At 41.8% G+C, this 27,081-nt stretch overlaps 1 long non-coding RNA gene across 3 annotated transcripts; it reads left to right on the forward strand.

Annotated features, from left to right (window-relative positions):
• Nucleotides 1-3,318: 3,318 nt before the first annotated feature.
• LOC113727481 (uncharacterized) lies at nt 3,319-7,512 on the forward strand. Of its 3 annotated transcripts, none has more exons than XR_003457823.2 (4): nt 3,322-4,272; nt 6,169-6,222; nt 6,292-6,831; nt 6,936-7,512. It is a non-coding gene; the product is annotated as an uncharacterized lncRNA (long non-coding RNA). The 3 variants fall into 3 exon arrangements; XR_003457824.2 differs by having other exon boundaries at nt 6,307-6,831; XR_003457822.2 differs by having other exon boundaries at nt 3,319-4,272; nt 6,169-6,831.
• Nucleotides 7,513-27,081: the final 19,569 nt, after the last annotated feature.

Below are 27,081 nucleotides of genomic sequence, written 5' to 3' on the forward strand. Positions count from 1 at the left end.
TAATCATATGCAAATCGATCCTATTATGAATGGTGAGAATGTTGTATGTGAAAGTGGATTACATTTTGATCAAAATGATGGATCTAATTTATGTTTCAACGAGAAAATACCTATATCACATGATAATGCCTTTAGAATAAAGTTTGAATCTCAAGAGATAAGCATGAATGATGTATATGTAATCCCTCTTCAAGCGTGTGTTGCAAATGAAGATTCCAAAGTCATAATCGCTCAAAAAGGCTACGCAGACGTTTCTTTGGACAAATTTTAAGTGGTGTGCCCGCAAAGTAATAACCCATGCAACACTTGAAATATTCTTTTTTCTTTGGACAATTCTCAAGTGCGTTGAAGCATATATTCTTCTTTCTTATTTCTAACATTCTCGAAAGGAATTATGATGTTAAAATTTTCTTGAGTGACAGCATGGTTGTATCTTATCCGTCAATCGCATACGATAACACAAGGACCCCCCAACCGCACTGGCTCTCCATTTAACTCTCCCTCCTTCTCCATTTAACTCTCTCTGATCCCTCAGTTTTCATGAACATGGTACATTTTGGCATCTCTTGCAACAGGAAACAAAACTCCCTCTCGGCTCTCTCTATCATGAGACGCTCACCAACACAATTAACACTCTTCACTCCCTCTCTCTCTTTTCCTCTCTCCAACTCTCTCTCTGTCTCTCGGCCACTCTTCCCCTAACAGCATACACTACACACAGAAACACACAATTGCACACACACACAAGTAAACACTTGAAATAAAAAGTCAGGATGAAGACGTTGGGTTCCTCCAAAGTTTCTAGAGATTGAGAGCAGCACTGCCATTATCATAGCAAAGCTAAAGCCGTTGCCAAGGTCCCTTTTAATAATCTTTAAGTTCTAGTTCAAGAAATGGGTTTTTGTAAAGTTTCAAATTATTATTTTTAGTTTGTTATTTTTGACGCTGTATGACTGTATCTGTGGGCTTATTTATGTTACACGTCTAATGAGGAGCAATTTGGAACAAGTTTGGTAAAGTATGTGCTTGTTTTGAATGAGTTTATGAAATTGAGATCTGGTTGTAAATAGTCATTTTTGCTACTTTTCACTTCTTTTTTTTTTTTTTTTAAATACCGAGGACGGAAATGGAATCTATGCAAAAGACTCAGTGGAAGATGATAGTTTGGGGTAAATCTATCACTGGAAGGCTATGACTGGCGGTGGTTGGTGGCGGCAAAGGCCCGCAGCACTACCGTTGCTGGTGCTCATTTCTGCGGTGGCTAGGGTTGAGGAAGAAGAAGAGGGAAAAGGAAAACATAGCGAAAAAAAAAAGGGGGAAAATCAAGTTTAGTAAAACTACATAGCATTGCCCAAGATCTAAACTACACTGCTCCACTAAAAGGTTGAAAATGGGTTTCAAAATCAGAAACTAGATTTGCAATTTGGTCCATCAATTTCTTGAAACCTCACTATAGGCCTACAACTTTGATTCTATTGCATCTAGGTCCATTTTAATGCATTTAGGTCCATGAACTTTAATGTTGATCTCTAATCTTTTTAATAATATGATTTTGACCAGTAAAACTCTCTAATGCTACGATTAGGTCCCACTAGAATGATAATTTTTCAATTAAAGTAGTTTGATTTCTTTAATTACTATTTTATTCCTCAATTGTGCATTTTTATGTGTTTTTGTATGACTATTACAACTAAATGACTTAGCTTTGGTCTTTTATTACTATGATATGATAGTGGTATCTTTATTCTTTTTGTTCGTGTTGTGAGTTCTAAATAGGGAAACCTTAAACCAACACTTTAAAGGGGGTACCCTTATTGGTTTTACATTCAATTATGTGCTATTATGTGTTTATATGTTCTAAGTTGTTTTAATTCTTAGTTTGCCATTACGATACCTTATTAGTTGTAATTTTATTCTTAAAATGCTTGTTTATTTTACTCTAATTTTATCATGTTCTATTCATTTAAATAAACAAAATAGTTCGTTTATTTTTTTCATTTTCCCTTTGTTAGATTGCAGTTAAGACCTTACATATAATAGATAGGTTTATTTTTCATCATTTCCCTTTCAGATTGTAATTATGTTCTCTAATGTAATAGTTAAGGCTTGTGTGTGTTACGTGCACTTATGTGCTTACATATTTGCATGCTTTCATAAGGATTGACACATCTAGATATCATGCTTATTTGTTATGTGCTGAGTGTACTTTCTATGTTTACTCCTTTTATATCATGCTATAGTATACAATGCCTGCTTAGCTCCAGCACACTAGTACAATCCTAACTGTGACACCTTCCCCCCTTTATTTGCTAATCCAATGCTAGTGAAGATTTGTAAAAATAGTATAGTTCAATGCTAAAATCTTAGACTTTTTGCACATTAAATCCATGTATTGTATGTTATTCATTCTATTTTCGCACATATTTTTTTATTTTTGTAGACTCTTTTTTTTCTCATTTGTATGTTGTTTTTTCCTGCCATATGCCCCTATCCCATATGTGTTTGAGCAATTTCATTTATATTTGCATTTCGTATAGGAATTTAGAAATTAGATAGTTCATTTACTTGTTTAGATTAGTAAAGTCACCCTTTAAGTATGAAATGGGCAATTATTGCAATTGTGAAATGGTTAAGAGGTAGTAACACTCCCAATCTTAAACTCTTCAATGGTTAAGAGGTAATTTATTCACTATTACCTCACAATCTCTGTCACACATGCAAAATAATAGTCCTGTGTCCAATGGCACGACTAGAAGTTTACAGTATCTAATACGATAATAAAAAATAATATATTTATAGATATGGCCCTAATTGAATTTCATCCCATAATTATACTTTTTTAAGATTGAGAGAAATATCTTGTTGATTTCATGTAATAATGGAAAAAATAATAAACATTGTTATTGAAAAATGTATATGCAAAATTATTATTAAAGACTAAAAATGCTCGAATATTATCAATTTCTCTTTATAAATCTGCATATGGTTGCGCTTTTCTTTTAATAGCTAGATATTTTCTTTATATGGGAGAATACATATTTTTTTTTCATTCATAATAGTTAGAAAAGAGAGAAACATAGTTGATTTGGGGTTCAAAATTTTTGGGTTCATTTCTTTTAGTACAGCATGATTAGATGCTACTAAAAATTGTTTGTATTGCTAAATTTTTCTAAGAATCTTTTTTGTTGCATCATAGGCACGTTTCTCAATCATATTTTTATTTTTTTTTAACCATTTTTTAGTTTACAAACATCAAATCAGAAAAAGTATTACAATATTATTTCTAAAAAAATTTCCAAATAATCTTCAATACAAACAAATCTATAGAACTTTAATAATATTTTTATTGTTTATTTTTCACTAAATAATTTTGTTTTTTCTCCTTATCAAATAAAATGAGCAGGATATTTTCCTCTATCCAAAAATCTGAAACTATGGAGATAAAATTTAACAAGAGTTAGCTTCTCACTTAGGTAGAATTCAAAACCAATTGTGTAATTTGTGTGAAGTTATTTCTTCTAATCATATGCAAATCGATCCTATTATGAATGGTGAGAATGTTGTATGTGAAAGTGGATTACATTTTGATCAAAATGATGGATCTAATTTATGTTTCAACGAGTTGCAAATGAAGATTCCAAAGTCATAATCGCTCAAAAAGGCTACGCAGACGTTTCTTTGGACAATTTTTATGTGGTGTGCCCACAAAGTGATAACCCATGCAACACTTGAAATATTCTTTTTTCTTTGGACAATTCTCAAGTGCGTTGAAGCATATATTCTTCTTTCTTATTTCTAACATTCTCGAAAGGAATTATGATGTTAATCGTGAGTGACAGCATGGTTATATCTTATCCGTCAATCGCATACAATAACACAAGGACCGCCCAAGCGCACTGGGTCTCCATTTAACTCTCCCTCCTTCTCCATTTAACTCTCTCTGATCCCTCAGTTTTCATGAACATGGTACATTTTGGCATCTCTTGCAACAGGAAACAAAACTCCCTCTCGGCTCTCTCTATCATGTGACACTTACCAACACAATTAACGCTCTCCACTCCCTCTCTCTCTTTTCCTCTCTCCAACTCTCTCTCTGTCTCTCTCGGCCACTCCTTCCCTAACAGCACACACTACACACAGAAACACACAATTGCACACACAAGTAAACACTTGAAATAAAAAGTCAGGATGAAGACGTTGGGTTCCTCCAAAGTTTCTAGAGTTTGAGAGCAGCACTGCCATTATCATAGCAAAGCTAAAGCCGTTGCCAAGGTATCTTTTAATAATCTTTAAGTTGTAGTTCAAGGAATGGGTTTTTTGTAAAGTTTCAAATTATTATTTTTAGTTTATTATTTTTGACGCTGTATCTGTGGGCTTATTTATGTTTTACATCTAACGAGGAGCATTTTGGAACAAGTTTGGTAAAGTATGTGCTTATTTTGAATGGGATAATGAAATAGAGATCTAGTTGTAAATAGTCATTTTTGCTACTTTTCACTTCTTTTTTTTTTTTTTTTTAAATATCGAGGACGGAAGTGGAAGATGATAGTTTGGGGTAAATCTATCACTGGAAGGCTATGACTGGCGGTGGTTGGTGGCGGCAAAGGCCGGCAGCACTACTGTTGCTACTGCTCATTTCTGCCGTGACTAGGGTTGAGGAAGAAGAAGAGAGAAAAGGAAAAAACAGAAAAAAAAAGGAAAATTGTTTTAGTAAAACTACATAGCATTGCCCTGCATCTAAACCACACTGCTCCACTAAAAGGTTGAAAATGAGTTTTAAAATCAGAAACTAGATTTGCAATTTGGTCCATCAAATTCTTGAAACCTCACTATTGGCCTACAACTTTGATTCTATTGCATCTAGGTCCATTTTTTGCAGTTTGGTCCATGAACTTTATCTACATTTAATTTTGATCCCTTAATTATCTTTTTAATAATATGATTTTGACCTTTAAAACTCTCTAATTTTACAATTAGGTCCCACTAGAATGATAATTTTTCAATTAGAGCAGTTTGATTTCTTTAATTACTATTTTATTCCTCAATTATGCATTTTTTTGTGTTTTTGTATGAGTATTACAACTAAATGACTTTAATTAGCTTTGGTCTTTTATTACTATGATATGATAGTGGTATCTTTATTCCTTTTGTTCGTGTTGTGAGTTCTAAATAGGGAAACCTTAAAACAACACTTTAAAGGGGGGTACCCTTCTTGGTTTTACATTCAATTATGTGCTATTTTGTGCTTATATGTTCTAAGTTGTTTTAATTTCTTAGTTTGCCATTACGGTACCTTATTAGTCGTAATGTTATTCTTAAAATGCTTGTTTATTTTACTCTAATTTTATCATGTTCTATTCATTTAAATAAATAAAATAGTTCGTTTATTTTTTCACTTTCCCTTTGTTAGATTGCAGTTAAGACCTCACATATAACAGATGAGTTTATTTTTCATCATTTCCCTATCAGATTGTAGTTATGTTCTCTAATGTAATAGATAAGGCTCGTGTGTGTTACGTGCTCTTATGTGCTTACATATTTGCATACTTTCATAAGGATTGACATCTATATATCATGCTTATTTGTTACGTGCTGAATGTGCTTTCTATGTTTACTCCTTTTATATCATGCTCTAGTATACAATGCCTGCTTAGCTCCAGCACACTATTACAATCCTAGTTGTGACACCTTCCCTCGTTTATTTGCTAATCCAATGCTAGTGAAGATTTGTAAAAATGGGCTAGTTCAATACTAAAATCTTAGACTTTTTGCACATTAAATCCATGTATTGTATGTTATTCATTCCATTTTCGTACATATTTTTTATATTTTTAGCCTCATTTTTTCTCATTTGTACGTTTTTTTTCCTGCAATATGCCCCTATCCCGTATGTGTTTGAGCAATTTCATTTATATTTGCATTTCGTATAAGAATTTAGAAATTAGATAGTTCATTTACTTGTTTAGATTAGTAAAGTCACCCTTTAAGTATGAAATGGGCAATTATTGCAATTGTGAAATGGTTAAGAGGTAGTAACACTCCCAATCTTAAACTCTTCAATGGACTATCTACGCACAAGTGCTTAGTCTGCATGTTTTGCATACTTCCCTCAAACGGTGTTGTTTTAAGTTAAATGAATATATGTAATACTCTCCATTTTGGTTGCAGAGACTATCAGCTTTGCTTCGTCATCCTAACTATTGCATCTCTGCCTATTCATGTGTAAGTTACATACATCTATGTTCACTTTTATGGAATTTCAAACTGGTCCTGCTTAGCAAAATATATTAGTCATCCCTTGATTAGATGCTCACTTTTATGGAAGAAGAATTTGCTTGATTCAGACTTTGACTGGAATCCGTTAGATGGTAAGGTAAGTTATTCATCTTGTTTAGATTTTAGACATCTGTAGCTTTCTTGTGATCATTTTAAATGCCTATTGAAGCGTGTAGTCAACTTCTGATAGGACTAAGTGCTTGAATATTGGGAATAAAGTTAACAACTTCTCTGCATGATTTGTTGGCTTTCAGATTGGATTTTACAGTTGTTTTGCCGCTTCTAATCATTGAATGAACTAAGTCTTTAGTTTGCTATCCATTGTTTCTACAGCCTGCATTAACATTTTAATTGATGTAAGCCCTGATAAGCCTCCAATGGAGATGTGTACTACACAAGAGTACTGTCCCTATGTATCAAACCTGCGGCTTTTCTGGTCACGCTGGACCAAATTTACCATTGCCTTAAGGCTGATTGACCTGTAAATGGCTCACTTTCATCACCATCTAAGACTCTTTTTTACACCTATCTTTGGTGGTTTGAAGCAACCTAACGGTAAGTTTCTGCAGAGTTATTAAAAACCGGATCCTAATAAAACTAGTAAAAATATAAAAATAGAAACTTCAAGGTTTGATTTATTTTGCCAACATTCTTTGCAGTGAAATTCAGACGGGCGAACGTGATTCTTGCTGATGCAAGTTCCATGCTGTCAGCATACTTCTTGCAAGGCATACAAGTCCATTAAGCAGCATTTGGATGCCGCTGAAGAGCCAATGGTAGGTGCACTGAAGCAGCGGCCATGCCGCTATAGCAGCAGATGGTGCCCAAGAAGCCTTAAGGAGCACTAGTCCAGGGTGGGATGGGAGGAGCAGGGATAGTAGTGAGAAACTGGAGAGGACTCCACTAGCGAAAGCAACACCATTCAATATATCCACATATTTATGGCAGCGATTCTGCGATTGCTTCATAGCCAAAAATAATAGGGTGTAGGAAAGTATAGCAGCAACGAAACTCCAGGTTTGCAGAGGATGTGTTTCAAATGGGTCCTCAGATTTGGCCTGATACTTCACCGAAACAACCCCAGATAAAGAGGGAATCGAATATTTTAAGACTGTATGACAAGTAGGTGTCGAGTTCAATTGATCCTCATTCACTTCATCCCTGTAAAACAAGATGTTTTACCAAACACGAATTCAAAGAAACTAGTATATAATATACAAACACTCTAAGCAAAAAGTGTGCTGAATCTCAAGCGCACTAATATACAAACACTCTGAGCAAAAAGTGTGCTGAATCTCAAATGCACAAAGTCTCTTAAATAGCCAAGATTCATGCCCCGTCATTATGTATATAAAACTCTCTCATAATATACGACTAACTGACAAAATCTATCTAGTTGTGCTGGTACTTGACATAAATATATAACGGTGCAGAAGCCAAGACAAGCAAAAGATTGAAAAGCATTTGAAGCCCTGTAAGTACAAAAGGGATCGATAGAATATGTAAATGAGTGACCAACTGACCTGCGTGGGTTTCCGGCGAGATCATTATCGTTAACAGGATCGAGTTGGATCAGGACAGCGTCCCCCATCAATACTTGTTGCGATAGAGGATGGAACCAGCTCATATATATAGCGTACGTACCTAAGGTCTGAGAGTAGTGCGCGATGCGTACCTAACGTCTGATGGTAAGTATAGGCGTACGTTGTTTCTCGGAAGTATCCTCCGACTCCTAGCCCTCGACCGCAACCGTCAACACGGTGGATATTTTCCAGAAGCAAATTATCCCTATCTTCTACTTTCTCAAGGGGTGTCATTTGCCCTATTTTAAATTTGCTACAGACATTCAACGTTCTCAAGCACACAAGCGACTTGAAAGCAAATGTCCATACTAGTGTCGGTTGTATAAAATCATATCCTCAGTCCTTTTCGTATCCGAGTCATTTCACGAGAAAAAAAAAATTCCGTTAAAGATAGGTTTGAGGATACAAAAAGAAATGGAAGAGTAAACATCGCATGAATAGTACAAAATATAAGAACAGTGCTTATACAATAAGAAAGGTATAAAATATATGAACATTGCTTATATCAAACTTTGCATGAATATTTAATTATTCTACTTTATATATTTCCAGTTTAACTTTTCAATTTTTTTATGAATTTTAATCGAATAATGTGAGGTGCGCTGTTGAATTTGGATTATTTACATTTTTTCTAAGTGTTATTGAGGTTAATAAAGAATGTAAATGATTTGTACTGCTCAATTATATTAGATTGGTTATATAGTTGTCAATCAAAATTCAATTGATAGAAATAGTTGGATTTTTTTATTTTTTCTTTGTATTTCTTCATATTGATAAAAGCACATAATTATGCATCTATCTTGTGATTTTCATATAAAGTTCTCCAAATGAATATGAACTCTTTTCTCTTATTATATATTTCTCTTTTGTTCTAAGAACATCTATTTTTTATACTAATATTTTTTACAATCTTAAAATTGTGGCTAGTGCAATTGGTCACACTATTTCGAGTAAGAAATTGTTTCGGATAAAAAACTTTTATGCATATAAGAATTGGAGATTGAGTGCAAGGGTTGCTAAATAATTTTAATAGGGATCTTTTGAGATTTAATCATTTACAATGTTTCATATTTTTTATTACCACTATAATTGAAATGCAATAACTCTAATGGAAAGACAGGAAGGTAATATAAGCAAAATAAAAACTAAGATCAAAAAATTCTTACTCTCTACAATGTCAAGACTTATCATATTTTTAATATTATAATTATAAATATATAATATATCTTACATCTAATCGAACTATATAAAAGTGGGTGTTGCTTGAATGAACACTAAGGAGTATGTCGGTTGGTTATTTGGGCATTGGTGGATTTGTTTGCCCTATTTTGGTCCATTTGCTCGGTGTCATAGATTTGGAGGTATTACTTTAGCCTTAGTTGTTTTTCTGTTTTCCATTCATTTTTGCCTTGATCCAAGATCTATGTTGCCAGTTGTTTGGCTGCTTTGTAATTTACTTCTTCTTTGGCCCTATTTTTGATTGACCCATTGTTCTCTTTTGTTGACCACATACCTCATTTTTTGTTTCTAAGCTTTTTTTCAATTGAAAGATGAAAGACTGCTTCATTCGTTGGAAGTTCACTATTTGACTCTGACTTCCTTTTACACTAGGATATTGGAGCTATGCCCGGGTTTATACGAGAAATATGGTCAAACACAACATTATTATCCTTTTCTTTTATGTTCTCTTTCTTCGTGTCATTTTTTTTACCTCTCAAACTCCTCTTTCCTTAATATTCCCTCTACTCCTCTTTTCACTTTCTAAATCTAACTTTTTCGCATTGCTGTAAATTTTTCTCGTTCCTTCAAATCCTACTCAATTTTCTTGTATCCCTACAACCCTTTCTCATTTCATCAAATCCTACTTTCTCTTTACTCTATGTCGCTCCCACTCAATTATCCTACCTCTTATCCAATTTTATAACCCACTTGTTTCTTATCCTACTATTATTTTCATCTATTTATAAATGTAAATGATAATCTATTTACTTGGCTCACCTATTAACAAATGAGTTTGCGTGTGTAATTTAATTGAATTCAAATGGATGACCAAATTAACCCATTAATTAGTGGGTATGAAATTGACAGATCTGAATCACTTATTTTGACTTAATTAAATTAGATTAATCATTAGTGGGTAAATCTAAATTACTCTGATAATTATATTCTAATTTTTTCAAAGATATATTCATCGTGTTTCCTCTTCTTTAATTTCTATTATTTTATTTTTTAAAATTTATCCGACTTCCTCCATTCCTTTCATAAAAGTTTAATAAATTTCATGAATGCTAATTGATTGTTTGCATTAATACCTAAATTATTTTTAGATTGCCATAAAGTGACAAAATTTGAAACTCACTGTGATGACCATTTTAGGCTCCTCTAAGCAATTTTTTATGTTTTTTTCTCTTTCTTTAGGTAAAAATTGATTTATTAACTTGATATGTTGATATGATTTACTATTTTGTTGCTAAACAAAATATGGATGAAAAAGTAAATAAAATTTAGTAGCGGGCTGTGAATGGGTGATTGGATAATCCAAACCCATATAAAACTGTATTTATTAAAATATAATTGCAATTCTAATAATTATATAAGTAGGAATATATAAGTTAACCTAATTATAACTTTTCCAGACTCATATGAATCATCTAATTTGATAACTGTCCTCTAATCTTTAACTTCCCTAACACTATAGTCCTATTTTTCTAATCCTTTCACTATTTAGAATTCATTATCTCACTTTTTAAGTTTTTTGGACATATAAAAAAGTTAGTATTATTTTTCCAAGTTGCTGCTTCATTTTTAAGTGTTTTTAATCAAATAAAAAGCTAGAATTGCAATCATCGAGAAAAAGTAAACTTTCGGATGTAAATTTGGTGAAATACAACCTTTTTATCAAACTTTCCCTAAAATACCACCAAAAGCAATCTTCTAAATACACCTTTATTAATTTAAAATTCATACATAAAATTTTCTTTACCTGCACTTTTTGGTGTACATGTGCTAAATGAAAAGTCATTTAGATGCTTGCACGATACTAATATTGAGTTTATTCTAAGTGCAAATAAAATGTCATAGTTGTTATTTACATACTCCAATGTAATGTTAGAGTATAATTTCAGCATTCAAATTTTAAAACTTAAAAAAAAACCTACTAAATAAAATCCAGCATAAAAATTATAAAAATTATAAAAAGCAAACCTATTAAAGTGCCCTAAGCTTGTTGAATACAAAAAAAAAAAGAGGGTAAGTTTAAGACCACAAGAAAATTGATTTAGTAATTGTAACATAAATTATTAAAAAAATAAGAGTAATAGAGTATGTCATTAGAAGATTTTGACAAATAATTATTGTACCCAGAAGGAAAGCAATAAAGAAATAATTGGGTGAATAAATAAAAAAATTAATCACATTATCTCGAGGATTTGGCTAGATAAATTAATCCTCTTTAATGAAGGAATAAAAGGGGCTAAGGTGATAAAAATATAATAGCGTGAATAATTTTAAAATGAGACTAATCAATTATCCCTGAGAATTTTGGCTTGACCAATGTATTTTATTTAATTAAGAAGTAAACAGGACTTAAAGTATAAATAACAAACTATAAACGGTTTGCAAAGGAGATAGTAGGAAAGTTTCAAATTTTAAATTTGACTAGTGATAGGATTAGTTATAACCCACTATTTTAAAGTTTTTAATTAGATTTTACGTATTAAAATAAATACAAAAATCTAGAAAAAAGAATGAAAAATTTGAAAGCCATTGAGAGAGTCTCTTCTAAAACCCTTTCTGCAGTACATATAGATATAGATTTGCAATGCTATATTTCATGCGTGCCTTTTTTGCCTTATATTGTATTGTGTTATTTCCTATTTTTGTGGTACTTTTTTGCCCCTTTCTTTGCCCTTTTACTAATTGTTTCTACTTCCCCTGGCCAATCGGTAATTTTGTTACCTGCTGCTGTGCTACATTTTCTGTGGCGCGTGGAGCAGGTAAAATTTTCTATCTTTTTGTTTGCCACTAAAATTGTTGCTTTTGCCCTTGCATTAAATTCTCATGGTACTTTTAAAAAAAAACACATCTGTCTAAACTGCCTGCTTCTTGATTTTTTGATTTGTTTTTGTCATTTGCAAACTCATATGAAAGACTAGGTAAGCTATCCCGCGCGATGTGCGAGCGCCAGGTTGCTGTGTTTAAAAATCGGTGTATTATTTTATGTGTTAGTATGTTTTGGAGATTTTTGAAAGAGTTTGGTCATGGGATTTTTTATTACTATAGGATTTATTTTTATTTTTTAAATTTTTTAATAAATTTTTTAAAGTTTTTTGTGTATTTTTTATTTTCAGTTTTTTGGTATTTTTTTATTTGTTGTTATGGTTCTTTTAGCATTATTTTATTTTTTAATCTATTTATATATGGTTTTTTTATTTTTGAATTTTTAATCTATTTATATTTTGAATTTTTTGGTATTTTGATTTTGTTGTTTGTTCAACGTTTGCATAGTATCTGTATTTGATATTATATGATGGTAGGATTTGGTTTTTGGTATTCACATGTGTATAGTTGGTGATTGTTTGAAAGGCAAATATTCTTTATGTTATATATATATCATTTTTCCTTTATACATATAAGAAGCACGTGTGGGTTTTACTGTTGAGGAAACGTGTGGTTGCATGGTTTTGGTTGTATGGGTTGTAGCTGGCAATGCGAGGCAGTATGCAGTCGTGAAGAGTGGATATATTCGAAGGGTGAAAATCCATTAATAACCTTCAGCATGTGATCATTGTGAGAGTTATTTGGTATATAAGTGTGGGCTAGTTAGTTTAATTTGATTTGGTGAGTGAGTCTTGGTTGATTTGCAAGTGGGTGAATGGCACATAATGATCGAGTATTTTCAACAGTTCAGGATCTATGTCCAGAGTTGGAGGAGGAGCTCAGTAGGCTAAGTATTGGTTCTGCTAGTGCTTACCTTATGCGAAACTCTTTTCGGAATCGTCCTGCTGAGCCTATAGCTCGGTCTCAAGTTACTCATATGATTCTGAAGAACGAGATTTGTGATTTGTTTAGGGTTTTATATAGGGAGCGAGAGTGGGGACTTGTGCTGGACAGCGGATTAGTTGGTGGGAGGAGGTTGCCGATGCCAGAACTTATAGCTTCGAGAATCAAGTTCGATGTAGCTGAGGAACTACTGTTCTTGCCCTGTTTGCCCTCTTTTGACAGTACTGGTAGTAACAATGAGTGAGAGAGTGTTGTCTAGTTTATGGGAAGTGTTGTGTTTAGTAAGGTATTTAGTGAGTTGAGCGTTGGTTTATGTGTTTGTTGACCTTGTGTTGTGTAATTTCAGTTGTTTTGTGTTTGTTTTTAGTCTGAGTAAATAAAGCAGTAGTGCTTTGTTTTTATGTATTATTAAATTGAGTAATAAAGCAAATAGGTGGGAATGAATTGTTTCTTTATAATTAATTGTTTTATGATGATATTTTAATTTAGTTATTTTTTGTGTTCAATTTTTTCGGTTGTCCGTATTCGCGTTTGAAAGTTTTCGGCACAATATGAATAATGTTTGTTTTCGCGTGATGTCTGTGTAATGTGCAGTGAATTGGTTTGTTTTTCCTTTGTGGAATCTTTGTGATCCTGTGTGCATGTGATTTTGCACAGGAGTTTGGGAGATTTGTGGTATTATATAGGTGATATTGTGTTTTATTGTCTGTAAGTATAGTGTGTAGCTGGTTTTTTTTCTTATACTGTAGCATTAACGTGTAGAAATGGATTATAGCCATAATCGTTTTGGAGTATTATGGGATTTGCATCTAGATGTTGAAGTCATGTTTAATAGATTGTCATTAGCTGGTGTTGCGGGGAGTTTGCCCGGACGTGATGGACAAAACGCTTCTTTGTCTGGTTCTGATAGAGCTCTGGCAAATAATATTTTGCTACGGAACAAGATATATGATTTGTTTAAGAAGTTTTATCGTAAATCTGGTAGGGTTGCTGTGTTGGATGAAGTTTTGGGAGATGTTGGGGAGTTTCCGTTTCTTCAAATAATTGCTCAATGGAGGTTGAGGCCGAAGAGCAAAAGAAAACTGTTAGAAGTGCTATGGTGTGTTTATGTTTTTTTTTTTGTGTATTTGTTGTGTTGCCTTTAGTTATTATTGTCTATAGATGTTGGGAATGTATTCTGTTCAAGTATTTGGGTTTCTGTACTGTGTTGCTTAATCCACGTATTTTTCAAGAACAATGAACGGAGATTTTCCACCAGATTCGATCGTGATGATCCCAAGGTTGAGGCATGTCAAGTAAATAAACTACATGAAATAGAGAGAATAGGGAAAAGGAAAAACAAAAGCAATTGACATCAAATATTCGTGCTGTTGACATATGTTGTTACTCCTGCGAGAATCCTGTCTTGCAACCCAGTATTCAGACTAAAGTTTGAATCTTTTCATTTGTTTTTATTCAACTTTTTCTCCAGTAACCCAATGCCAAAAGCCAAGAACAAACAGTTATTGTTTCCTACACTCAAATGCTTCTATGGATAAATTTAGAACGTGAAAAAAGAAGAGAAGAAAAATACAGAACACACACCTGGGAATTTAAACGTTGGAGATAAGACGAAAAAGATAGAAGTCTGCAGAGAAGGGGATTCCCCGGAGTTGTGCTACTATGTTTGAGGCTACCCCCCCAAAAAGACAGAAAAACCTGCTTTCCACCGGCCACAGTCATCCCTGATTAGCCATCCCATACCAGCTCTTCCCGGATTTCCTGCTGAGGCTCCGCCCACATTGATTTTGGTCCAAGCATCTGGTGGTTTTTCCCACGCAATGAAACATTCTTGGATGTTATCTCGCCCCTTAGTTCTAGTGGTGTTGTCATTTGTTTGTTCCACCGGTAGCATGAGGCTTTCTGGAGTAGCATGTAATAGGGAATCATCTCCTTGACAGAGGAACAGATTACTTGCTCTCTATGCGAAGTAATTCACTAACTGAAAAGCTGTCTACCAACTGGTTAAAATTTGATATTCAGGACGTATTCATTCAGGAGAAATTGTGTCTGATAAATACAAATGATGAAAGAATTCTCTGGTGAAATAGAATTCATATATGAAATCCTTTACATGTTGAATCGATTTTATTCCCATCGAGCTTTCAGAGCTGGTTAACACGTATAAAGCTCAGGAAATTATGGCAGTACATAATTTCTAGATTCGATTGCTTAGACATAATACCTAGTCCTGGTCAAAATCCAAAGTTAATCAGCAGCAAGGGACTAGTTATATTTGCTGTCAAGACTAGTTTGAAGTTTCAGTTTAGCAGAACAAAGATTCTACGTCACTTACAGATGAATAGGCAGAGATGCAACAATAATCAGGATGCCAAAGCAAAGCTTATATGGTCCCCATAACCAAAATGGAGAGCACTTGCTCTAGAAGAGTCCATTAGAGAGTTTTAAGATTAGGAATACTAGGCTTTCTTAACTGTTGCTGCTTTTTCTACATTTAGATAAATGCATTAGCTGAATGTTTCTCAAAAAACCTTAGGCATACAGAACACGAAGACCTTTTTTCTAATATACCTTTGTCCGTGTTGAGTGCACTTTTGGCTCCAATTTCGTGCAATCAAAGAGGGATTGATGACACTGAGGAATTGGGAATCCTTAGCAGTCAATATGTGATTTAAATCCTTTCATGTGGATGTATCTGCAGTTCCAGCAATTCAATTAAGATCGCCTTGTAGTGATCTTGCAGAACCCAACAAGCCAACCTTCAGATAAAAAAGCAAGATACAGTATAAGAAGCTGAAATATACTAAACAAAGATTGTCAAACTGAATTTATGATGAGTTCAATTGCACTACAGTGTTCAATTTGTGCTGCATCTACTCAAAATTCTTCATCTTTTCTCTTACAAGTACGGGAAGTTGGATAAACAAGAGCATGAAGAAAACCTATCTGTGCTTGCTGCTAGAAAAGACTAAAGAAAGTCCAGACATTGAGCACAAAGAAAGCTATACGCTGATATAGTATATTTACATTAAAATCACTTAAAATAATATAACGCCTTTGGCAACCATAAGGATCCAGAAATGAAAGATTGCCAGTCTTCTAAAAGAGTAATAGAACAAGGCATTTGCAGGTTATAACAATCAAGCTTATAGCATCCTAACACCACAGTAGTCACACAGAAACTAATTGACAACTTTTAATAAAATCTTGAATCGAAGTAACACTAAGCAATAATATTGACAGCAACCACTGAAGCCTGTTTCAATACATTTTTCTATCATCAGAACAGGTAAAAACTAGTTTCTCAAAAATATCACCTGCCCTTTAATTTCCCATTTCAATTAATTTCGTATTAGCTCTTTCTGCCATGTACCTTAAGTAATCAATCTCACACATTACTTCAAAATAACTGTTACGTCTCAAAGGATTCAAGGACCTTCTTCCCTTCTAAGAATTAGATTTGATTCTCACCATCTCGATTACCTTTCGAGCTCTGTTCCTCACTGCAGAGGCCCCGTTCTGTGCCTAGACACGTGGCAGTCCGGGAAGGTCGGAGTTGGGCCTGGACCCCAAGCCCCTGACAACCGTCCTGGAGTGCACCGCCATTAGGGTTCCGAAAGGCTCCAGGGAACAATCCCGCAGAGGGCGGGGAGAATCCCCCTTAGCGCGAGATTAAGGCTATACTGAGTAAGTCACGAAACGTACGGAGGTCGGACTCTCGAGCAGGTATAAATGGTAACGCACACCAACTACACAATGTACGCTCACTATTGGCAAATTATTCCCGATCGCTTTACTTCCCGTGAACTTCACTCACCGGAAAACTAACTTGACCGTCGGAGTGCTCTCGGGGACCACTTCGGGGCTCCCCTGTCAGTCACCCTATAGCCTACTCCTTGTTTGTTTTGCAGGGCTGGGATACGTTCTTCTCATCAGCACGCCGAACTCATCAGGTCAGCTCGGTCCGGGGAAGCTCAACGCTTCTTCAGTTGGCGCCGTCTGTGGGAACGAAAGGCAAGTGCAGTTGTGTTGATGGCGAGAACTCGTTCTAAGCGAACCATGGAAACTACTGATCCCGGGGCTGGCGAGAGGTCCCAGCGAAAGGAGATCGAGGCGGCTCGGAGCGCCGGAGACTCAGCCCTCTCAGGAGAGCGGAGACAGTAGATCCTCAAATTTGTGACGGAGAACCTCCCCATGCTGAAGGATATGATCCGTCAGGCGAAGGAGGGGGGCGAATCCGAGGGCGCGCAGACCTCCAAGACGAAGGGGAAGGAGAAGGCATCACCTCCCGACCCCTCGGAGGATGAGTCACGGGACCAGCTCCCCGGAAGGAAACGGCCACGGACTCCCCCTCGACCACGGGCCTCGGTGGTCGGGGATAGCGAGAGGTACTCCTGCGACCGGTCTGCGGGAAGTAGACCGAGAAACCCCTCACCGCAGAACCCTGCACGGGGCGGGCCTGGGCACTCCCCCGACCGCTCTATCAAAAGCCGACAGCGCAACCTTCCCCAGTGGAAGCCTGTTCGAGACGAACTCGAGCAGATCTTGCGGTCACAGTTGTACGAGAACAACTACACCACCTCACCCTTTACCCAGGAGGTAGAGGATTACCCACTACCCCGAAGGTTCAAGATCCCGAACATCGAACTGTATGACGCTTCAACCGACCCGGAAGACCACCTCTCGGTCTTCCGGACGCACATGCGTCTGCAAACAGCCGCGGATGAAATCCGCTGCAAGACCTTCCCTATGTTCCTGAAGGGGAAGGCTCGGCTCTGGTTCCAGGGCTTGGCACCGGGGTCCATCCGAAATTTCCCCGAACTGGCTAGGCAGTTCGTTGCCCAGTTTATCTCTTCGAAGACTTATTCGAAGAACGCGACTCACCTGATGGCGATCCGGCAGAAGCCGGACGAGTCACTGAGGAATTTTATGACCCGCTTCAATACGGAGAGTTTGCAGATCAGGGACAATGATGAAAAGGTGGTCATGGCCGCCTTCATGAACGGGATCAGGGCAAATGAGCTCTTCTACAAGCTGGCCGAGAAGCCTCCCGGAGACCTAGAAAAGCTCTTGACCAGGGCACATGCGGCAGCTAATGCAGAGGAGGCGGCCCGTCTGAAGAGAGAGTCAGATCGGGAGTTCGGAGATCGGAGAGGACGGGAAAACTCCCCCGAGAATAAGGATGTCCCAGCCAAGAAGAACATTTTTGACCGACTCTCAAAGGAAAAAATCCCTGCTCAGCCGCCGCTTCCGGAGAAAGGCTACACCCCCTAACTCGGCCTAGAACCCAGATCCTGGCCGTCATGGAGGCTGAGGGCCTAGGGGAACGGCCGTCCAGGATGGGGACCCCCCTGAACAAAAGGAACCAGGATCGATACTGTGCCTTTCACCGTGACGTCGGGCACGATACGGAGGGATGCTGGGCCCTGCGGAAGGAGATCGAGGATCTGATCTAGCGCGGCTTCTTGGGACGATTTGTGCGGCAGGGTCAACCAGGCCAAGAGCGGGGACGCAACTACGGCGGAGACAGGGGCGAGGGCCAGCGTCGCGACCGCCCTGAGCGGCGTGACATATCTAGGGGCCACTCCCCTGACCTGGACATCCAGAACCTGGCAGGGGTGATTAACACCATTGCCGGGGGTCCCACGGGGGGGGACAGCCATGCAGTTCCGAAGAACAGGCGACCTCCCCCCGAGAGGGACGATTCCCTGAAGCGCCTGCGCATGGACGAAAAGATCACCTTCGGACCAAGGGATGCGGTTCCCATGGCGTTCGGAAACCACGAAGCCATCATGATAGATGTCGTGACCAATAACTTCCGGGTGAAAAAAGTATACGTTGACCAAGGAAGCGCGGTGGACATCCTGTTCTTCCGAGTGTTCAAGGAGCTCGGCTTGGAGGATGGACAGTTAACCCCAGTTCGGACACCACTGGTGGGCTTCACCGGACCGCCTATCAACCCGGAGGGGATGATCACCTTGATGGTCACGATAGGGCAGGCGCCCAAATGCCGGACCATCCCTGTCAACTTCGTGGTGGTCAAACAACCATCCCCGTACAATGTGTTCTTGGGTCGGCCCGCCTTGAATGCCCTCCGGGTTATTCACTCTTCGCTCCACCTCAGCGTCAAATTTCCCATCTCGGGAGAGATAGCCGAGGTGCATGGAAATCCGAAAGTGGTCAGGGCTTGCTACTTGACCATGCTCCGGGGACAGGAGAAGTTGGTCCCCCAAACAACCAATTTGGAGCCCTACATCCCGGGGGACGAGGCCTCGCAGTTGGGCACCCAGGACAAGATTTAGGAGTTCCACTTGAGAGAGGATAGGCCTGACCGGGTCCTCCGTATCGGTACGTCATTGCCCCCTGAGGAGAAAGAGGATATGAAGGCCCTGCTAAGTGAGTACTCCCGGGTCTTCGCGTGGACAGTTGAGGATATGCCTGGGATTCCGACCGACCTGGCCGTCCATCACCTCAACGTAGATCCCCGCTTCAAGCCGGTGAAACAGAAAAAGAGGAGTTTCACCCCAGAGAGGAATGAGGTGATCAAGGAGGAGGTCGGCAAGCTGCTGGACTCCAAGATCATCCTGGAGGTATACTACCCGACCTGGTTAGCCAACTCCGTCCTGGTGAAAAAGGAGGATCAGTCGTGGAGGATGTGCGTGGACTTAACAGATCTCAATAAAGCCTGACCAAAGGACTGCTTCCCCTTGCCGAGGATCGACAAGTTATTAGACTCTACTGTGGGTTTTGACGTCTTGTGTTTTCTGGATGCTTTCAAGGGATATCACCAGATCGAGATGGCAGAGGCGGACCGGAAAAAGACTTCCTTCATTACTAAGGAAGGAACTTACTGCTATCGGACGATGCCGTTTAGGCTAAAGAACGCCGGAGCTATCTACCAGCGCTTGGTCAACAAATTATTCCAAAATCAGATCGGTAGAAGTATGGAAGTCTACGTAAACGACATGATCGTCAAGAGCCGAAGTGACTAGCGGCTCGTTCCCGACCTGAGGGAGATCTTGAACATCTTGTCAGAGAGTCGGATGAACCTGAACCCGAAAAAATGCACCTTCGAGGTCAGGTCGGGAAGGTTCCTGGATTTCTTGATATCCCGAGAGGGGATTTGGGCCAACCCGGATAAGCTCCGGGCTATCATGGATATGGCCCCTTCGAGAAACGTAAATGAGGTCCAGCGGCTCACTAGGAGGATGGCCGCCCTGAACAGAATCCTCTCACGTTCCGCGGTCAGGGGGCTGCCCTTCTTTCGAATTCTAAAAGCGCCTAAGGACTTTCAATGAACCGAGGAGTGCCAGAAAGCCCTCGCTGGCCTAAAAGCATATCTGGCCGAACTGCCCACTCTGACTGCCCCGAAGTAGGGAGAGACCTTGTTCCTATACTTGTCTGCTTCCAGCGAAACTGTTAGCGCGGTTCTGTTGCGGGAAGACAGGGGGGCCCAAAAGTCAATATACTATGTTAGCCGAGTTTTACAGGGACAGGAGACGCGGTACACACCGGCAAAAAAATTGGTCATCGCCCTGGTGCACGCCGCCCGGAAACTCCGACCTTACTTCCTGACCCACAGCATTGTTGTCATGACCAATCAGCCCTTACGCCAGATACTCACTAAACCCGAGGTCTCGCACAGAATGACCAAATGGGCCGTCGAACTGGCCTAGCATGACATCGGCTATCAGCCTCGCACTGCTATCAAAGCTCAGGTCTTGGCAGACTTCCTAGCCGAGGGAGCAAGTCTGTCCATGGCTGAGCCAAGCTCTTCGCCCACGGAGGTACGGCCGGAAGAGTCGTTGCTTCTATTCGTAGACGGGGCCTCGAGTAAGGAAGGGAGCGGCGCCGGCCTGCTGCTCACCTCGCCCACCGGGGAAGAGCTGACCTACGCACTCAGATTCGACTTCCCGGCATCCAATAATGAGGCTGAGTACGAGGCCCTATTGACAGGATTGCGGATAACCCACCAGATGGGTATAACCGCGATCAAAGTCCGGAGCGACTTCCAACTCGTAGTCCAACAAGTTCGTGGGGAGTACGAAACCAAGGAGGAGGTCATGAAAAAATACCTGGCAAAGATACGAGAGACAATAACCTTGTTCGATACTTTCGAAATCAAGCGGGTGCCGAGATCCCAGAACAAGCGCGCAGATGCCCTGTCGAAACTGACGTCCTCCTCGTTTGCCCACCTAAGCAAGGAGGTCCTGGCAGAGGTAGTCAAGCAGAAGAGCATTGACCAGGTCCAGGTCTTGGCCGTAGACAGTTCGGTCACCTGGATGACTCCCCTTGTGAACTTCCCCAGCTCGGGTGTCTCCCCGAAGACAAAATCGAGACTCGCCGACTCCAGCTCAGAACTACCAAGTACGCCTACTCTGGGGGGACCCTCTACCGGAGGTCGTATCTATTTCCCTGGCTAAAGTGCGTAACTCCTGATGAGTTTCATGAAGGCATAAGCCTAAGAGTAGGCACTTTTTGGCCAGAACTCGGGATCCCACATGTGCCGCGCATAAGCCTTCATGAACCTCTCGGAGTTTCATGAAACTCTCAGCATTTCATGTCCTCCGAGAGGATCATGAAGGCTTATGCGCGGCACATGTGGGATCCCGAGTTCTGGCCAAAAAGTGCCTACTCTTAGGCTACTATTGGCCCTCAGTGTTTCGGGATGCCGCACCTCTTGTTCAGAAATGCTGAGATTGTCAGGTGCACGCCCCGCTGCGTCACCAACCCACTCGGGAGATGGTCCCCATCCATAGTCCTTGGCCCTTTACCCAGTGGAGAATAGACCTCTTGGGTCCCTTTCCCCGAGCTCCCGGAAGGCACGAACACCTCATGGTGGCCATCGACTATTTCACAAAGTGGATGGAGGTCGAACCCCTGACCACTATCTCTGGAAAGGCAATTCAGAAGTTCTTCTGGAAGAACATAGTCTGCTGCTTCGGGATCCCGCATGTCTTGATATCCGATAATGGGCGACAGTTCGCCGAAAACCCCTTCAGGAGATGATGCGCTGAGCTCGGGATCAGCCAACATTTCACCTCGGTCGGCCACCCCCAGGCCAACGGCCAAGTGGAGAACGTCAACCGAACCATTCTGCAAGGACTAAAGACTAGGTTGGAACTGGCCCAGTCTAACTGGCTAGATGAACTCCCTAGTGTCCTCTGAGCCTACCGCACTACGCCGAGAACGGCCACGAGACCCCGTTCTCCCTGACTTATGGGGCAGAAGCGGTGGTACCAGTAGAGATCGGCCTTCCGTCACCTCGGACACAGAACTTCGTTGCGTTAGCCAACGAAGAAGAGCTGATGTGCAACTTGGACATACTGGAGGCCAAGCATGAGGAAACGGCGATACGGATGGCTAGGTATAAAAGTCAACTCGCCGGCTATCATAACGCGAGGTGAGGAATACGCAGTACCAACCAGGAGATCTCGTCCTAAGAAAGAACTCAGTTAGTCGAGCTCATAGTTCCAACAAACTCGATCCGAACTGGGAGGGTCCATACAAGATCCTGGAGGCAAGCCGAGTCGGCTACTGCAAGCTTGCGAAATTAGATGGAGTGAAAATACCCCGCACTTGGCACTTCTCGAACTTGCGATTGTTCGTAGGTTAGATTGGGTCAGGGTATCTTACTGTCTATTCTTTGAAATTCGTGTACAAATTCGTCATTGAATAAATGTCAGACTTTTAACCTTCCTTTTACCAACACCGTTTAGTTTTAAAGTTTAGGTCCTACACTAGTACACTCAGACGATGCTAAGTGTCCTAGTGAGGGGTTGGCAATGGTAATGGTAATGGATTGGAATGCCTTTAAAGTTCGGGAGTGGATGCTCGACCCAGGAGGTCGGCATGGCTTAAAGTTTGGAATGCCTTTAAAGTTCGAGAGTGGATGCTCGACCTAGGAGGTCGGCATGGCTTAAAACTTTAAAGTCTGGCGTTCGGCCCCAGAGGCCAGCACGTCATAAACTATTTTGATACAGTTTGTTAAAATCCGGGAGTTCGACGTTCGACCCAGGAGGTCGGCACGGTTGCCCTGGAAGTTGGAGAGTGGATGCTCGACCCAGGAGGTCGGCATGGCTTAAAGCTTTAAAGTCTGGTGTTCGGCCCCAGAGGCCGGCACGTCATGAACTATTTGATGCAGTTTGTTAAAATCCGGGAGTTCGACGTTCGACCCAGGAGGTCGGCATGGTTGCCTTGGAAGTGTGGTGCTCGACCCGGGAGGTCGGCACATCGCGAACTGATTTCACACAATTTGTTAATGCCCTAGTTCGTCGTCCATGGCAATTTAGCTATTAGTCTAAAGGGGGGAGAGCTTGACGTTCGACCCAGGAGGCCGGCAGAGCTCAAAACTTGGAAGTCTGATGTTCAGCCCCAGAGGTCGGCACGTCGCTTTGGTAAGTTGGTTTGAATTAGTCTGTTATCCTTGACGATTTAGTTGTCAGCTTAAAGTTTAATAGATACTCGACCCAAGAGGCCGGCACATCGCCTCGGTGGATCGGTTCGATGTTCGACCCAAGAGGTCAGTAGACCACTTCGATTATTAAGGTTCGACGCAAGCAAAAATTGCAAGTCAGAATTAGGCAGTTTTCATTGAATGCTACTTCATATGTACATTCAAAACCTATCTATTACAAAACCTACCGAGGTATAAAAAAAAAGAGAGAAAAGCCTAGCTAACGCCCAGCCTAGCCCACGGGCTCCTTCCCGAGAGCCCTGCCGGGAGTGTCATCCTCCTCCAAAGGAATCTCCGCTAACTCGGCCCCCACGTCGCTTCTGCCCACCAGATCTTTCAGGGCATGCCCCTTGCAGTACCCGTCGAAGAACCAGTCTAGCTTCTCCTCGGCGGCAGGGTTGTAATCCATAAACGCGGCCAAGTCGAAGCTAGGCAAGTTGAGACCCTTCACCTGGTCAAGGGCTCACATAAAGCCGAACTGGAGGATGGGCTAGTTGACGAGGACCACGTCCTCAGCAAACCGTTTGGAAGAGATGAACTCCCGAACGGCCTTCTTGCGCTCCCGGCTGACGGTACTGGAGAGCTCAATGGCGTGGTCTTCCCTCATATTCGCCACGCCCTTCTTCTCCTGGTCCAGCTAGAACATGGTGGAGGCGATCTGGACTTGGGCCGCTTCCAACTCCTTCTCGGTCTTGCCCAACTTGACCTTAAGAGAGCCTGCCTCCTTTAGGGCCTGGGCAAGCCTCTGCTCGGTCTCCCGATTCACCTTCTGCAACTTTTCCAGATCAGGACACAGCTCGGAGAAGCGGATCGCGAGGGCAGCTCCAGCGGCATTGGCCTGAGGAGAAGAAAAAAGAAGTCAGCATATTTCGTAACCGAGCTGAAAAGCGGAGGCACAAGTGGCCTAAAGGGAGGAGAACTCACTTGGGCTTGGGCGGTGAAGTACGCGTCCTGGAGCTCGGACGGGCTCGCCAGCTCCATCCACCTCCTGTCACACGGGAGGACCGAGCCTGTGACTAACTCGCGAGCCACCTCGAAAAACTGGGCTCGGTCATTGATGGACAGCCCCCATGATGGACAGAAGCGACGGGGGTCGTGCATGGAGGGGGATAGGCCGGGTTTCAAGGGGGCGATGTGACGGAAGTGTCACAGACTGGGGGGCGGCATCTCTCGCGCGTGCTCCTCCGCGGAGCCGACCCCCAAATGGACCGGACCTGCGTGGGGGCCGTCCCCCAACGTAAGCAGGAGTAGGGGCTATGTCGAAGCTGGCGCGAGCTTCTTCCCGGATTGGGAGGGCTTGTCCCCTCAACCCCTCTTCTGCCCGTTCGCCTTCTTTTTGCTGGCGACCTGGTTGGAGGGGGACGACGAGTGGGACATTTCCTTCGGGGGGGCCGAGCTGCCCCCGGGAGTCGGAGCGACCTCAGAGGCCTTCTTGGCGGCATCCGGCTACGGAGTCGGGGCGGCCGGCTCGGAAAGCGTGCCCAGCAGCTTTGAAAGCCTCCTCACTACAACAAACGTCGCCAGGTTAGTACAAACAGACTGGTAAAAAAAGAAATAAAACAGGACAACAGGCAACAGGAGCACAGTGGCGGCTTTACAGTCGTCGTAGTTGAGGGGGGAGAGCTCCACTTTCCCAGGGGACCCGGACAACGTCCCCATCAGCCCGGCCGCAGAAATCTGCTCGGTGGAGAACCTGGCGACATAGAGCTTCACCTTGGAGCTCACCAGTTGGCCGAGGGCTTCGGAGTCCAGATCCTCCGGATAGGGGTTGGAGTCGACCTCCCCGACCTTCCATACATTATGGGGAAAGCTCGTGGATTTAACAAAAAAGAAGTCATCTTTCCAGTTCTTTACGGAAGAGGGGACCCCGAAGAGTAGGTCCTGGGAGCCCTTCCCACCCCGAACTTTGCTAGCAGTTCGGGAGGAGAATTAGTACCACCCAAGAAGGGAAAGCTTGAGGGTGTAGGAAGCTCGAAAGAGAGAAAGAGAGTAGGGGATGGAGCAGATCTGACAGTAGATCAGGAATCCAATGATGATCCTGATCGAGTTGGGATGGACTTGGGTGATCCTGAACCCCCAATAGCTCAAGATCTCAGCCAGAGTTGGTGGAATGGGGAGCCGGAGCCCCGCGACCAGCTGCTCCCTGTAAATGGCTATAAAACCAGGAGGAGGTCGGCTGGCTCGGTCGTTGGGTCCGGCCGCCCTCGACTCGAAGGTCGGAGGAATGAAAAAAGACCCGACCAGATCGGCCACATCCCCGGGGGAGAGAGTGACTTCTTGCTGGTCAGGATGACCATAGTCAAATCCAGGATCATCCCCCTGTTCGGAGGCAGGGGTTCCCTCAGAGGAGTCCCTGTCTTCACCAACCCCTCCCTGGGTTTCGCCAGGGGAGTCATGTGGAGACTTGGGGGAGGGAACGGAAGTGGCCTGCTGCTCAATGAAGGCATCGAGCTCGGCCGCCTCCTCCAGGATTCGGGCAGAAGGAGAGTGGGCAGATGAAGAGCTCATGATGACTATGAACTCGAGCAGGTCGAGATTAGAAACTGAAAAAGAAGAAGGAGGAGGGGGTGAAGATGAAGATGAAAGCGAAGGTGAAGATGTAGAAGAAATGAGAATCCTAAGGGCTCTACGGTGGATCGGAATCTGGGATGCGGTGGAGGTAACGTCGGAACGATCCGACATAAAAAACAGAAGATGGCAAAGGAAAAAGAGAGTGAAGGAGGAAGGAAAAAGACTTACTGGTAAGTGGGGTGGAAAAATGGGTGAAGGAGTCACCGGAATCTGGGCACGAAGAGCCGGAAGTCTTGTTGCTGGAAATTAAAAATGCACGGAGAAAGGAAAATGTCAAATAGAGTCGGATGAAATCTGGCAACCCCTATTTATAGGGGATGAAATGGGGGGAAAACGGTTTGCTCGAATTTGAACCGTCCCATGTGAACGCATTTAAGAGCGGTACGGAGACTGAAGAGACGCGACAACTGAAAGGACGCGGGCGCAGCTTTTCAGTGACAGCACTGTACCGGAGGTGACCACGGCAGAGCTGTGTGACGCTGGGTTCCCACGTGGCAAGGGTATAGATTAGGTATGTCTGAATTCCCTACCTAATCTAGGGGGCTAGTGCAGAGGCTCCGTCCTGGGCCTAGACACGTGGCAACCCGGGAAGGTCGGAGCTGGGTCTGGAACCCAGGCCCCTGACAACCGTTCTGGAGTGCACCGCCACTAGGGCTCCGAAAAGCTCCAGGGAACAATTCTGCAGAGGGCGGGGAGAATCCCCCTTAGTACGGGATTGAGGCTATACTGAGTAAGTCCCGAAACGTACGGAGGTCGGACTCTCGAGCAGGTATAAATGGTAACGCACACCAGCTACACAAGGTACGTTCACTATTGGCAAATTACTCCCGACCGCTTTACTTCCCGTGAACTTTACTTACCGGAAAACTAACTTGACCGTCAGAGTGTCCTCGGGGACCACCTCGGGGCTCCCCTGTCAGTCACCCTATAGCCTACTCCTTGTTTGTTTTGCAGTGGTGGAATACGTTCTTCTCATCAGCACGCCGAGCTCATCAGGTCAGCTCGGTCCGGGGAACCTCAGCGCTTCTTCACCCACCTTTACCTAGTCTTTGCCTCCTTAAAAAACTGCATACAGAGAACAATTCAAACTAATCCAAGGAAGATTTATTTGTGAATTACATTGAAAACAAACCTCAGCCTCTTCCTTCCTTCCCATACCTAGCCTTCTAAACAATACCAATTTCTTCCCCTCCC

Source organism: Coffea arabica, chromosome 2c (assembly GCF_036785885.1).
Source record: "Coffea arabica cultivar ET-39 chromosome 2c, Coffea Arabica ET-39 HiFi, whole genome shotgun sequence".
NCBI lineage: Eukaryota > Viridiplantae > Streptophyta > Magnoliopsida > Gentianales > Rubiaceae > Coffea > Coffea arabica.